The sequence below is a fragment of the Miniopterus schreibersii genome (genome assembly GCF_964146895.1).
Source record: "Miniopterus schreibersii genome assembly, chromosome: 19".
NCBI classification, from domain to species: Eukaryota; Metazoa; Chordata; class Mammalia; order Chiroptera; family Miniopteridae; genus Miniopterus; species Miniopterus schreibersii.
Window position 1 is genome coordinate 9,568,836 of NC_138119.1, and position 13,920 is coordinate 9,582,755.

The 13,920-nt window shown below is 41.5% G+C and overlaps 1 protein-coding gene across 1 annotated transcript in view; it reads left to right on the forward strand.

Annotated features, from left to right (window-relative positions):
- NOTCH2 (notch receptor 2) overlaps positions 1-13,920 on the forward strand; it is a 126,136-nt gene that overhangs the window by 20,972 nt on the left and 91,244 nt on the right. The gene's annotated exons all lie outside the window — the stretch shown is intronic.

Consider the following 13,920-nt stretch of genomic DNA (forward strand, 5'->3'; position numbering starts at 1 on the left):
TTTTTTGAGGGGAAAATGTAACAGAATAGACAATATTACACAGTAAGGATAAGCATTGTTTCTTGAAATTTTTGTTTTTGCTGTGTACATATACATGTGAATATTGAGTTCTGACATAAAATACATTTCTTACAGTAGACCACAGTAAAAAATGTTTGTAAGCCACTGCTTTGTTGGCTGTGGGATCATAGGTCATCAAATCATTTTTTAAAACAGGTTAGAAAATTTAGGCCTTAGAAAAGTAAGCAATTTTTTAAGAGCACAAAAATAGTCAGTGTTGGTACAAAGAAGAGATGTCTGACTTTTAGCCCCTGGCCCACTGCTCCCTGAAATGTGTACCGTATTGCCTGGGAATCGAGTCTTATCTTTCCATGTGATGGGAAACACACCATGGAACCTTCAGAGATGTTGACAAAACCTGCAAAGGGAAGTTGAATCCCAGCCTGCTCTGGGTGGGTGAAAAGTCTGCCAAGGAGCCCCCCGAGTCTGCAGATGAAGATCCATTTCTCCTGCGAGTTCTGGTGTGCTCGGTGGGGGGACATAGCAGTACAGCGCTAGCTAATGGTGCCGGGCTGTAAGCACGTTTCATATGTTAACTCACTTAGTCAGTAAGCGTTTTGACAGGGTAGCTCTGGCCGGGAGGTGAACCGGCTGTTTTGAGTGAGCGGGGCATCCTACCATAGTTGACACTTCTCTATGCTGTGCCCACTTCCTCCTCACGTCCTGACCAAGTTCAGAGCTGCTTTCCTCATGGTCTCAGCTTCATTTTCTTGTGCCAGACATGTACCTCAATTAGGTGGGTAAATTAGGTTCCTGAACTTTTCCCCTTAAATTAGTATATTGCTGATTTGCATCGGGGCAGGGTCGTGGGTCATGAGCATGATCAGTTGATGATGTATGTTGGTCCCCCGTGCCGAGTGCTGACCCAGCACTGTACCCGAAGGAGCTCGCCAGTCTGCCCAGGAGCACTGGGGGACACTCGGAAATAACTCAACAATGCTTACAAACCCTTCCAGCAAGTGCCCTTGAGCATTATGCAAAGTCTGGAAGCTGAGGGAAGGCAGCCTGGGCCTTGTCAGGGGGCAGGCAGGGCCTGAGATTGGCAGGGAGGAGAGGCTGATAAAGAACGGCATGTAGAAGCAAGTGAGGATGGGGTGCAAACCTTACCTTCTGAACCATAAAGATTGAATGAGGAGGAGCTTGAAAGGCCTAGAGAGAAAAGTGAGTGGTCTTCAGCTAGATGTAAATGAAATAGAGACACCAGGAGCATGTACCAGGTCTACCCACTTTCTTTGCATTGGGAACCAGCAAACTTAAAAAAGAAATGTATGCCCCAAGAAAAACTTTTTTTTTTTTTTTACCATAAACTCCTCCAAGTAAGTAAATAGATACTTATAAATTATATACATGTACAACTATTAAACCACACATGCACGTTAACTCTTAGTAAAGTATAATTATACGTTTTTTAGACTGTAAATGTGTAGATGTCCTAAAAGTTTTTCTGGTCGCCCAGTGGATGATCTTGCACCCTCCCCCCCACCTCTGGGACACGCATACCTCATTTGCAGACCACTGGTCCAGAATGAACATTGAAGAGTTTAATGTCAAAGCTATTGGTTCTTCCGTTAGATCATTTTCTTACTCGCGGTATTTCTAATGTCCCTCTGCAACATAGTTTTTGAATTGAAGTTTTGAATTAAAGAGCTGTCTTCCCAGAGTGGAAGAGAGAGGGACAGAGAGGATGTGTGTGAATTAGGTTGACTCTCTCCTCCGGAAAGAATGCTGTTTTTGATCTAAGGAGAATGGACAGCTTTCCCTTTCATGGTTTCTGTTGGTGAAAAACTTTTGTTTGATGTCATTAAGCCTTCCCTCCTCACCATTATAGTGATGAACCTGCTTCCTAATCCATCTAGGGCTTGGCAAATGTTTGGTGATTTTAAAAAAAGTTCTTCCAGCCTTAACTAGGTAGCAAACTAGAAGTGACGGAGTAGAAGATTAGAGACTCTGCAATGCTGTTGAGTGGTACTGGTACCATGGGAGGGTTGTTGATTTGTTGCAGGCCTTTTGCAATACCATCCAAAGTTGAGCAAGACTTGTAATAAGAAGTAAAGAAACTAAGTAAGTTTATTCATTTCAGAGTTTGGAAGCCCAGGCTTATGGAGATTAGTTAAAACAAAGATATACTGAGTAAATGCAGTGAAAGGTTATTTTGGTAATGAGAGGAAATTCCATTTTCATTTGTGGAGAGACTCTGGAGAGCAAATTAGAGAGAGAGATAAAACTCACTTTGGCTACACAGCAGAGCCAGATCAACTCAGGGGCATATATTCTACATATGTAGGTATTTCCAAATATTTTTTTCAGTTGTGTAGATGCAAATCATTTTGATGTTAGAGCAGCTCAGTTCATTACTGTTACTGGAAAAACGAGTTAAACCAATCACATGTCCTACCGAGGGTGAGTCAACAGTGTCATTTTAGCACAAGGAGGGACAGTACATTAAGCGAGTTATTCCAAGCCCTGTGGTTTTCCTCCAGCTGAGCAAAGACAGCTGTTGTCTCACAAGTCGGGCTCAGATACAAAAAAAGAAGTTGCCCATTTCCTTTCTTTCTCAATTATAGCCATTTAGTTTTCTTTTTGCTTGAGACTTTTCAAAAATCCTTTTTCTCCTTAGATTTCTGTCATCAAATTTCCTAAATTAGAGAGCGTATTATTTATTATAGACTGATTGTAGTTTAAAACTTCCTTTTGGATTCATCTATCAGTTCATGGGCCTGGGTTGGTATATGGCAGCTATCCTTTAAAAATGTCACGAGAAAACGGAAAAGTAATCTCTCTTATGTCATCATTTTCTACAGTTCTTTCGTGGTGTGGACATGAAGTGAGGTGGTATTTTATGCAACATTATACCAAACCGTGGTGATGAGATTTATCCTTGGCTTTGGAAGCCAAGAGTCTGGTGTTCTCAGCCTTCTGGAAAAATAGTGCTGCGAGCTGTCTGAGGTTTCCTCCAGTGGGAGCCAATATTATTAAGGGTATGTGTCTGGGTCATTTATTTCTTGGTCTGGGAAGGTGAGTTTTTGTCTTTTTCCCCCTCTCGGTTGATTCCTTTAGTTGGAGAGAAACAGTCCAGATGGAGAAAACATTCTCTCTCTTATGGCATTTCTGGTTTACCACATCACTTATTACCCGCCCTCTCTGAGGAGCAGGCCGCACGCTTCCTGTTCAGTGGTTCACTTTTCACCAACTTCACTGCAGATGTGTTCTTTGAAGGATTTGTTTCTTATCAAGTAAAGTACCGATAGCTTTATCAAATGGTCGTGGGTTGCTTACTTTTAATAAGGTTACCATTCTTAAGAGTAAAATCTTGTCAAGATAAGGTGACATCATTCATATGCTCTGCTTCCATAATTCCCTTGGCCTCTGCGATGCTCTTCTGTTCGTCGGAAGAAATGGTGTCTAGTTACAATTTTACAAAGGAAGCACACTTACAATCTCACCCGTTCTCTTACCTCACAGGGTAGTTTGTTTTTGTGTTTTCCCCAAGAAATAATACTTAGCAGTAGACCGAATCCTCGAGTTGGCAAGTTTTCAAAAGTGGGGTTCTTTAGTTGTGGAGGTAGGACTGGTTCTGATGAATGGATGTCAGTCCTTATTAGGGCATGTTTGTGAAAAGTGGCCCTGAAATGCGGCGTCGGTGGCCCCTCCAGTCCTGGGAACTCAGTCTTGGGTTTGTTTTTAACAAGCATGTGGTCATTAGCTGATCTTTGGTGTAGATGTTTTTTATGTACATAGCTAGCATGTGGGTGGTTATCAACACAAGAACGTTATAGTTACAAATGTGTACTATGGAGGCCTGAGAGTTTGGGTGGGTATCAGGGTTTTCTAACTGCATCTCAACAGATGCATTGAGTGAAAGGGTGCTGGACTAGAGGGTGAAAGATTTGTGTTCTAGTCCTAGTTTAGCCGTCTTGACTTGAATGACTTTGGACAAGTCCCTTATTTCTTTGAGTTGTGGATTTCTCTTCTGTAAGATAGTGCTAATACCAATTTACATGCCCTACAGGGCTGTTGTGGGGATCAGATGAGAGTGTATGAAAATGTTTGTAAATTATGAAGGCACTTTTATTATAGCATTGTCTGTGGCCGGTTGATGTGGGTTCATCCAGCCTTCTCATGGCTGAGAAATTGAGGTTTGTGAGCTGACTTTCTGATTTGTTTGGCCAAAGTGTCACATTGGCCTTAGAATGCTTGTAGGTTTGAGTGGGGAACACAGATGGAAATCAGCTGAAAACCCCTGCCCATTGGAAGCTGGGATGTTATCCTAAATACACGTTACCAAGTCAACACCAGCTCTGTCTTTAGGTAGGGTAGGTGCTTGTCACTCTTATTTTACTGGAAGGACACTGACCAACCAACTAATTTAGGCTATGACTGTCCAGATACTGAAATTCACGTCATTAGAGGTCTTCCTTGATGGTAGGGCAGTGAGTGTGTCTTTGGAAGGATGCTGATTTGGGGTTATCTTCTGTGGAGGTGGAAGGGAAGCTCACTGCACTCAAATTTGTAAACTTGTCTTACTGAACATTCTAAAGCCAGATTACGTTGAGGGGAGGATACTTGGTTCACTTGACGTTTTTAATATAAAATGTAGAGTATTGGAGACTTTCTATGGCAACTTATATTTAGGCCTGTCGCCAAGGTGATTACAATGCCTTGGTTTCAGTATTTTCGATGAGGTAATGTGTGCTTTGGTGGGGAGGAAGAGAATGTTATTCAATCACTAGCACTGCACTAATAACCACATTCACTAAGTCTTTTGTCCCTTTGCTTGAACTGAGGGTTACTTGCTTTAATACTGGTTTTCCAAAGAACTTAATCCTGTTAATGTGATGAGGTGATGGCGAGAAGGACATTCCCACTGGGCCTGAGTGGTGTAACTGGTAAAACTCCCTTCGTAAATCCCTCTTGTTTAACATGAGTGTCACTCCCATGTCCCCAAAGTGAAATGAATTTTTATTGAGGAGAGTATTTTAAGAGTGGTAAACAAAAGAGATTAAATTATCTCCTCTGCCAGGTCATTGTGATCTTAGAAAGCTAGAATAAACGATCATTTTGCAGATTTTATTTTTGTCTTCTTCTGTGGGAAATTAAGGAGTTGTTTATGTTCTCTTGGAGGGAGATAGAAAACGACTGGCCTGCCCCTTCAACAGTCTGGCTTGGCAAACATTTTGCAAGATTTTACTATGTGCTTGGCATCACAGTCGTTTGAAGCTAGGTGGAGCAGACATTGCACAGGTGTTGCCCAGTGTCTTTTGCTGGAACTCCCTTGGGCTGCCAGGCAAGGGGAGTGGCAGTAAAGCAAATGAAATGGGTTGTGGGACAGGCATCTGCTTTTTTTTTTTTTTTTTTTTTATTCCTCTAGGAATTTATGACTTACTCATGAAAGTTGGGGAAGCACTGGGCTCCAGAAAGTCAACACCTACAGGATTTACTCTCCCAGATTTTAATTTAATATATTGGAGTTTAGGTCATTTCTTTTGCTCTTTCTGAGAACTCTAGAATGAAACTGGAACAAGAGAAGTCTTTTGGCCTCTCTAGAACCAAAAAGCACACACCACACCCACAACCTTTGTCAAAGGCAATGTGACTTTTGGGTTTGCTAAATCAGGAGTTGCTACAAATGGAGAAACCTAGATCCCTTGTGTTTGAAGACACGAACATGGAAAGTTTAATTTTAGTTTGGTCATTTATTGGTCTGCTCAGGTTTTCTGTCCTTGCTGCCTTTCTTTGTTCGTCCAACAACTGAATGAGCAAGAATGGACATGAGCATTGGCGAACCAGATCGTTGACTGTCTGTTAGCGTGCTGGGCTGTTTTTATTCAACTGGCTCTTACAACGTCACAGAAATCTAAGTAGTCTTGGAGATAAATTCTTGCTTACACTCACAGTCAACAAAGAATATGAGTAGTTGAAAAGATCATGGAATTGGAGGACTGGGGTTTTTAAGAGGAATCGATTGAGCATTGAAATTATGAGCTCTGTATCAACTGTCTTTAAGTGTGCTTTTTTTTTCTTTCTATAGACCATGGGGCCCAAGTTATGTTGGTGTGAATTGGCATTGATTTGTGTTTGAAGAAACAAAAGAAAGGGGCAATTAAGACAAAACTAAATACAAATTGAAGTTTGGGGCTATATTTCATTTTTTTCTTCTCTCAGTATTTAATAAAGATTTAATATTTTCCTGCTATCTTCTTTCCTGTTCCAAGGTTGTTGCCCCAGGCATGTTCTCTGGAAATGGGACACTATGCATTAACCATTTCCAGATTTAGATCTTTTCTTTGCAATGCTGGTTTCTATGCTTATCTGGAATATTCTGGGTCTGAGTCCAGGGTTTATAGGGCCTCTTGAGCTCTTGGGTTTACACAGTTCTCAGTGATATGTGCAGGAATTTGGAGTTGAATATTGTCCACAGGTGAAGAGGGTTAGTTTTTAGCTGGAGTTGTAGGAACCTCTGTTACCAGATAATAATATAGAAATAACTCATACGTTAGGACCTTATCTTCTGCAAACCATGACTTCAGAACCGTTAGCTCTATATGCAGTAGGACATGTAGGACTCAGATTCCTATCATCCATGAGCACAGTACCTTGATTATCGCGTTCTGTTGGCGCATTTTTGGTAACCTTCATCACTACCAACCAAGGGTTGTGGTGCTTTTTTTTGCTTGTTTTTTTTTTTTTTTTAAAAAAAAGGCTGTATGGAAGACTGCCTGTGGGGAAATTGGAGCCTGTTCTCTGGATTTCCCCCATTTGGTTTTGGGAAGTCTCTATGATTTTATATAATAACATCTAACAATCTTAGGTTTTTCCATTTTCATTTTTAACATAATTTTATAACTTTTTCTTTTGGGGGTCTACTCTAAATGAACAAACAATAGAAATTATCTGCTCCATTTAAAAAGCATTCTGAACAATTTAAGCTAAAAGAATACTTTGTTTCTTTGGGGTGGGTATCAAGATTATATATATTTATAAAATTCTTTTTCCAGCACGGGTACTTAAAAGCATATATTTAAAATTAAGGGCTTTTGAAAAGATGAAGCCGTACTTAACAAAATAGTCTTTAAAAAGCGTTGAAAAGGGAGCATGTATTGAAAGCACAGGAAGTTGGTGACAGGCAGAATTTGTTTCTGGTAAGAGAACAGATATAGGTTATAGAACAGAACAGATAATAGATATAAGATAAGACAAAGGAATAATGCATCGGATTGGCCTTTTTTTGACCACTAAGCAGTACACAAATATATATAGCCCTTTGTGTAGGAGTAATTTAACATCTAGATGTGATATAGCTTCTTCTCAACCTTTTGGACATGTAGGCCCTGTAATTATTTTGCTCCATGTCATTTTACAAAGGGTGAGAGACTTAGAGCAAAGAAACACATTGAGGTTGTTTTGAATCAGACTGGTACATGTTCTTCTATAGATGTGAATCAGTGACTGCTCATGGGGAAAGTGGTACAGTACAATGGAAACATACTGTCTTAGCTTACTAGTCACTTGGAGTTTTTAGTGCTGTGTGTTGTGCATTTAACATTTAGATGTAAATTATTTTGGCTTCCATTCAACCCATTTTAATCAATTCTTAACATAATACACATAATATACATGGCCTAACATTCATGGGGAAGGGTGGGGCAGGGTGTGTCTTCATTCATGCAAATTTTGAGGCAGGAACTTCCAAAGATGTTTTATTTTCGTGAGGATTAGAAAAGTATAGTTCCCCTCTTAAGTTTATATCCTGTTAAAGGCCAGGAAATTCGCATTTTATTTTCATTCTACTTTTCTTTTTTCTTTTTCTTTTTTAATTTAATTTCATTTTAATTTTTTTTTAAATTTTATTTTTGTTTAAAATATTACAGATTTCCCTTTTTCTCCCTCATTCTACTTTTCTACTCTTTTTTCCCCCCTATGTTTTTATTGATTTTAGAGAGAAGAAGGGAGAGGGAGAGAGAGAGAGAGAAACATCAATGATGAGAGTCATTGATCGGCTGCCTCCTGCATGCCCCTACTGGAGATGGAGCCCACAACCCGGGCATGTGCCCTGACGGGGCATCGAATCTTGACCTCCTGGATCATAGGTCGATGCTCAACCGCTGAGCCATGCCGACGGGGCACTTTTCTAATCTTATACAAAATTAAACCAGAATTAATAGGCACAGTCACAGTTGGGTATCCCTATGCTAATTAAAATTGGAGCCTAGAACACATCGAACACACGAACTGATTGTTGAGTTTGTTACTAGGTTTTCTCTTAGTTACAGAGAGTTAGTTCATTGTCTTATGAGTGTTGAGTGTACCTGCTGTGGTCCAGGCACTGGGCTAGCTAGGTCTTGGGGATACAAAGATGAGCCAATCATGGCCTTTGCCGTTAGGGAATTTGCACAGAGGTGAGTGAGAGAGATGGGCAAGCCAGCACTGATAACACATCTGCCCAGGTTGCAGTGGGAGAATGGAGGAGGACCATCTGAGTCAGACTGGAGGGTTTCTGAGGGCTTCGTAAGCAATGCAAGACTTTGTCTATGGCTTGAAATATAAGTAGGAGTTAGCCAGATGGAGAAGGAAGAGAGGGACAGGATTTTCCAGGTGGAAGAGTGTACACATGTGTAGAGGTGATCATTGACAAATTGGCCACATCTGATTTATAAGTATATGTGGATTTTTCAAATCTTGCATTTCATATGGAAGAACTAAGTCCCTTTCCATCCCCCAAAATGAAAAGTTAAAATTTAGCTCACAAATAATTTTCTGCAGTCTTTAAAACGACAGAAAAAGAAAAGAAACAGGAAAATACACAGTGCATAGTATATGTCAGTAAAGCACAGCAAATATGGATGGATTTTGTTTTCTGAACTAAATCCAATATTATAAAATAGGACAAAATTGGGATTTTCAAAATTAAAGATTGTTCTAGATTTACCAACTCAGTGGGAGAAAGACACTGGGATGAATATCTTTTTAAAACATACTTTTAAAAATTCTATTCGTGATGTCAAAAATACCCTTATCGCCCGGCCGGGTGGGGCTCAGTGGTTGAGCATAGACCTAGGATCCGGGAGATCTCTGTTCGATTCCCGGTCAGGGCGCATGCCCGGGTTGCGGGCTCCATCTCCAGTTGAGGGCGTGCAGGAGGCAGCTGATCAATGACTCACTCATCATTGATGTTTCTGTGTCTCTCTCTACCTCTTCTTTCCTCTCTCTGAATTCAATAAAGATATATTTAAAAAAAAAAAAAGGCTACTGTTCATAAGAAGAAAGTTAGTTAAAAAAAATACCCTTATGTTATTTATAACTTCACTTTTTTTGTTGGCTGTATTTTCTTAAATCAAGGCATACCTGTTTTTGAAAAGTAGTGGTAGTATTTTGCTATGAACCCTGTAGGTAAGTCTTAATAATCTCAGTAGGTCTGGTATCAGCATCTCTTCAGTAGGAAACACATTTTCTGTTAGATGATATCTGGAAAGGGCATAGAAGTTCTTGGAACATTATCAGAAAAATAAAATTGGTATCTCCCTTGTTGCATTTACTTGCCTTTTAATCAAGACCAATTTAGAGGAGGAAGACAGATGTTTCTTCGTTTTGTTTTTATTTAAATGTACCACCACTTGGGATTTGAAGCTTCTGCACTTCTTCTGTTTGTTTGGATAGTTTTTTCATGGCTTGATCCCCAAAAAAAATGGAATAAAAAATGTAGCGAAAGCTTTGTTGTGTGAAATTGCAGGGTGCCACAAGAATTATTGCAAATCCCCGATGTCTCCCTGTCTGCACTCAATTCTCTTATTTTCGGTAATAATGCAAGCAGTCATTTTAGAGAACTGTGCCTTTTTGTTCATTTTCCTGAGCCTCTCCCAGACACCATGTGCCTGCAGCAAGAGCAGCCAGCCACAGCCAAGGTCCTGGGGTGTCAGCTCAGGCTTCATCTTCCTCAAATGCGGCTGCTTGAAATTTGCATAAACGTTGAAGAGAAAATGAAAAGGGCCCTGTGTGCCTCCTCGGCCCGTGTTTTAGGAAGCTCAGCCACTCGGGGCATTACCATGTCTTTTGAGTGGGCAGTGGATCTAAGCACAGATACCACACTGCAGACAGAGGGAGCAGGGTCTGAAAAAAGTGATGCAAGACAGACAGTAGGCGCGCTGGAAGAGGCTGCAGGGCCACACGTCATGCCAGTGCAGCCCGAAGCCGGCGGAACGCACCGAAGCTGCTCGGGTGACCCCTCTTAGAGATTCCTGAAACAAGGGGAGGCTTTTAAACGGTGATGTGGACCTGGCCCGGTACTGAGAAGCCCCGGAAAACCTAGGTCAGCGCCTAGAGAACATTTTAGGGACGATTCCATCAGGTTTGGACACCTCGGGCCTGTCCCTCAGTGGGAAGATCCCTGAGGCACTGGAACTGGTTAGAATCAGTGACAGCTTAGTCCGTTGCTGCCAGTCGTGTTTACAGACAAACCTCGGCGACACTGCGGGTTTGGTCCCAGACCGCTGCAGTAAAGTGAGTTGTAATCTTTTTGCTGGTGAAGCATCTCTCTCGCCTGTATATACAATTGAGGCCAATGAACTTGAGTAAATACTAGAACCTTGACGGGGCTGAGTTACACTTAGTATGAGACATCAAGGGCTAAAGGCTCTTTCTGGAGTGGTTCTGAGGTTGATATTGAGAGGGTCTGCTGACGGAATATAATAGAAGCGGTTTTTATTTTGTTCCTGTGGGAGTCGTTGGGTGGGTCATGTTCCCTCTGGGGTCCCTGCCCCTCATTCCCTCCGTTAGATCATCTAGACCATGAGGATGAGAATTGCTTTGCTCCTGTTTGATTTCCAAGTAGTGCTTAGGTGAGGGCCATGCTCACAGTAGTTGTTCAACAAATATTAATAGAATTGTATTAAAGTTGAATGACATTTTTGCTCATATATTGTTTATTGTACCTTTAGCAAATCAATTCTTATGCCTACAGTGCTATACCTTTTTTTCTTTAAAGAGCAGTGACCTCTGTTTTTTGGGTGGTAGTATGTCTTTTATCAGCCTGCTATTGATGGCCACTGGGAAGAATTTAATCCATTTATTGATATTACATCCTGAGTTGCCTCGGCTCTTTTCTTTTTCCAGATTCCTCAGTTTGTTTAAACTGGGGTTTGTTTGCTATAACAGGTTTCCCTAAAGACAGGTTTCCGTTTATTGTGCAACCAAGAATTGAAGTACCCGCTTTGTGAGCTAGTTTTTTTTTTTCGAGCTCTTATTATGTGTCAGGCATTGTTTTATGCTCTTTATGCTATTATTCAGTTCATTCTTACCAGAGCTCTGAGAGATAGATTATTTTACAGATGAGGAAACTGAAGCTCAAAGAGGATCCAGAGATGATAGTAAATGGTGGAGCTAGAATTCGCACCCAGACCCCAATTTCAGCATCTGTGCTCTCAGCCACTAAACTACACCACCTCCCATCTACCGAAAGAAGAAATGTTTTCTATCCTCTAGGTTCTTAAACGTGGAAAGGCAGAGAGCATTGGAAGACTATATAGAATTAAATGCTGAGTTATGAGTGTTACGGGAGTATGGGTTGGCCTGTGAGGGCCAGAACTGTCAAGAGGAGGCTTTGTGAGTGAGACGGGGTGAGCTGACCGCCATCTGTGGCTTAAGATGAAAATTTGGAACAAAGTCACTCTTTGTGAGTGACAGGTTTCTCTTAGTCTATTAAAACATCAATTTAAGCATCAGTTCTCCAACTGTGGTATGATTGAGCATTTCGTTTTTACCCTACAAATATGAAGCTGCTTTCAATTTTATTGCTTAAGTTGTAGTTTTTACATTGGGAAAAAGTAAGTTGAATTTTGAAGTGAGGTCTTTCCCAGCCACTGTCATGGTTTTGAGTTATCAAAGTTTTAACTTCTCTTTGTATAGCAAATAATTACAGTATTCATTTAGGAGTAGCCCCCAGGCGAAGTCATGAGTCTCACATTTATTTTTCTTCAGTCTGTTCAGGCAATGTGTTATCATTTGGGTCATACAAGACCTCCAGTGGATTATATAGTCTTAGGGGAGCCCTTAAAGCAGACACTCATGCCTTAGCACAGTTGCTCTCCAAGTGTTCCCTGGACCGGGAGCATCAGCGTCAGTGGGGGACTCATTGGGAATGCAGATTCCCAGGCCCCCTCTAGACCCACTGAATCAGAATCTGTGGGGGTGGGGTCCAGAAAGCCTTCCAGATGATTCTGCTGCACGCTAAAGGTTGAGAACCATGGCTTAGTAAATGTTAAAGGTTCAAGGTAGCCTGACCCTACACATTAGCCAGGTGGCATTAATTATTAGCCCTGTAAGCCCACCTCCTTTTTGGTCACTGAATTCGATTGGTTCACTAAGGCTGGGCTGTAAAGTTATTTGGTAGATTGATTGCCACATGTTGACTTTGTGTTGTTTGTATTTCTCTGAACCTGTCATTGTATTGATTTGCCAGGACACTTAATAGGGACAGACTGTGATTTTTTTTTTATTTTTACACCCATGGCTGAGTCATGGGCCACTGGGTCCTTATGCCCTTCTGGATAGATTTCTCTAGGTACCAGGCATTTAGTCACATACTTTTAATGAGGGAGGTGTCACTTGCTGGATCACATGGGACCTTCAGGAGCATTTAGTTCACCTTAGATTGGTTTACAGGTAGGGAAAGGAGCCCGCAGGAGGTTGTGCTTTGCTTGTAGCAAGCAGCGCAGCGCAGCGAGTGGTGGAGGCAGGATTTCAGGTCTCCCGGCCCCTCCACTGCACCAGGATTCCTGCAGGGGCAGGACAAAGCTGCAGTTTGCTCTCTGCCTATGGGACATTTCTTTCCTACTGAGAGGTTTTCTTTTTTTTAAAGAAAAAAAGCAAATAGTAAAAAGTCAGGAAGTTCTCATTGAAACTAATAAAAGTGTCCAAAGAGAATGAGAGAGAAAAAAACCAGTTTGAGAACTTTGGTATGGAGGAAATAACCTGACATTAACTGTTTTAATTATAGTTGTTGCATTGGGCTTATCAGTGTGGGAAGAGGGAGCATTTGAGCCCTACAGGGAAGTGGGATATAGACAACAAGATGACCCTTTTCCTGAATCTGCCTGTTCGGGCTGCAGCCTGGTGACTGCTTGTGTGATCCCAACAGCGGCCATGGAGAGGGGGCTGAACTCAGTAAGAGACCTGGGGCTCAGGCCCAGCACTGCCAGCTACTGGTGTGATGTCCTGGGAGGAGGTCACTGAACCTTCTTGGCCTTCACTTTCTATTAAATGGGTATAATGCTATCCTGCCCATCCCAAGAAGGAAAATGTCAGATAGTGGGAAGCAATGGATCACTGCAGTTAAGAGCACAGACTCGTGGGCCCCACAGTTCCTAGGTTCAAGTTCTGGCTCTTTAATTCACAGATGTGATAATAGGCAGGTTACTTACCCTTTCTGTGGAATGGGCCGAGTGAAATTAACTACTTCATAGTGTTACTGGCATTGGGGTTCTTGGATTCCCCAAGATAGAAATTGAGAGGAAGTCCCGGAGAAATTTCCAGACAGATTTTATTAAGCTGATACTAAGGCACAAGGGAGTCAGCACAGAGGAAAGGAAGTCATCTGAACTGACTCGGGCTGGCTCTGCGTGGCCGCTTTTACAAGCTGGGGACAAAGTGGGCTTGCACAAAAGGTGGGCGTGTGCAAAATGGCAAGCTTTTCAACCATCCTAGGAGATGGAAGCCGTCATAATCTTCCAGCAAAAGTTCATGAACTTAGATTTTTATTTTGATTGTTTGACTAGGTTTCTTTCTGTCTTGCCTTTTCAGTTGTTGTTAGAATCATAATAAGCATTCTGGTGATGAAAACTCCAACTCTAAAAGCTAAACAATCAAGGT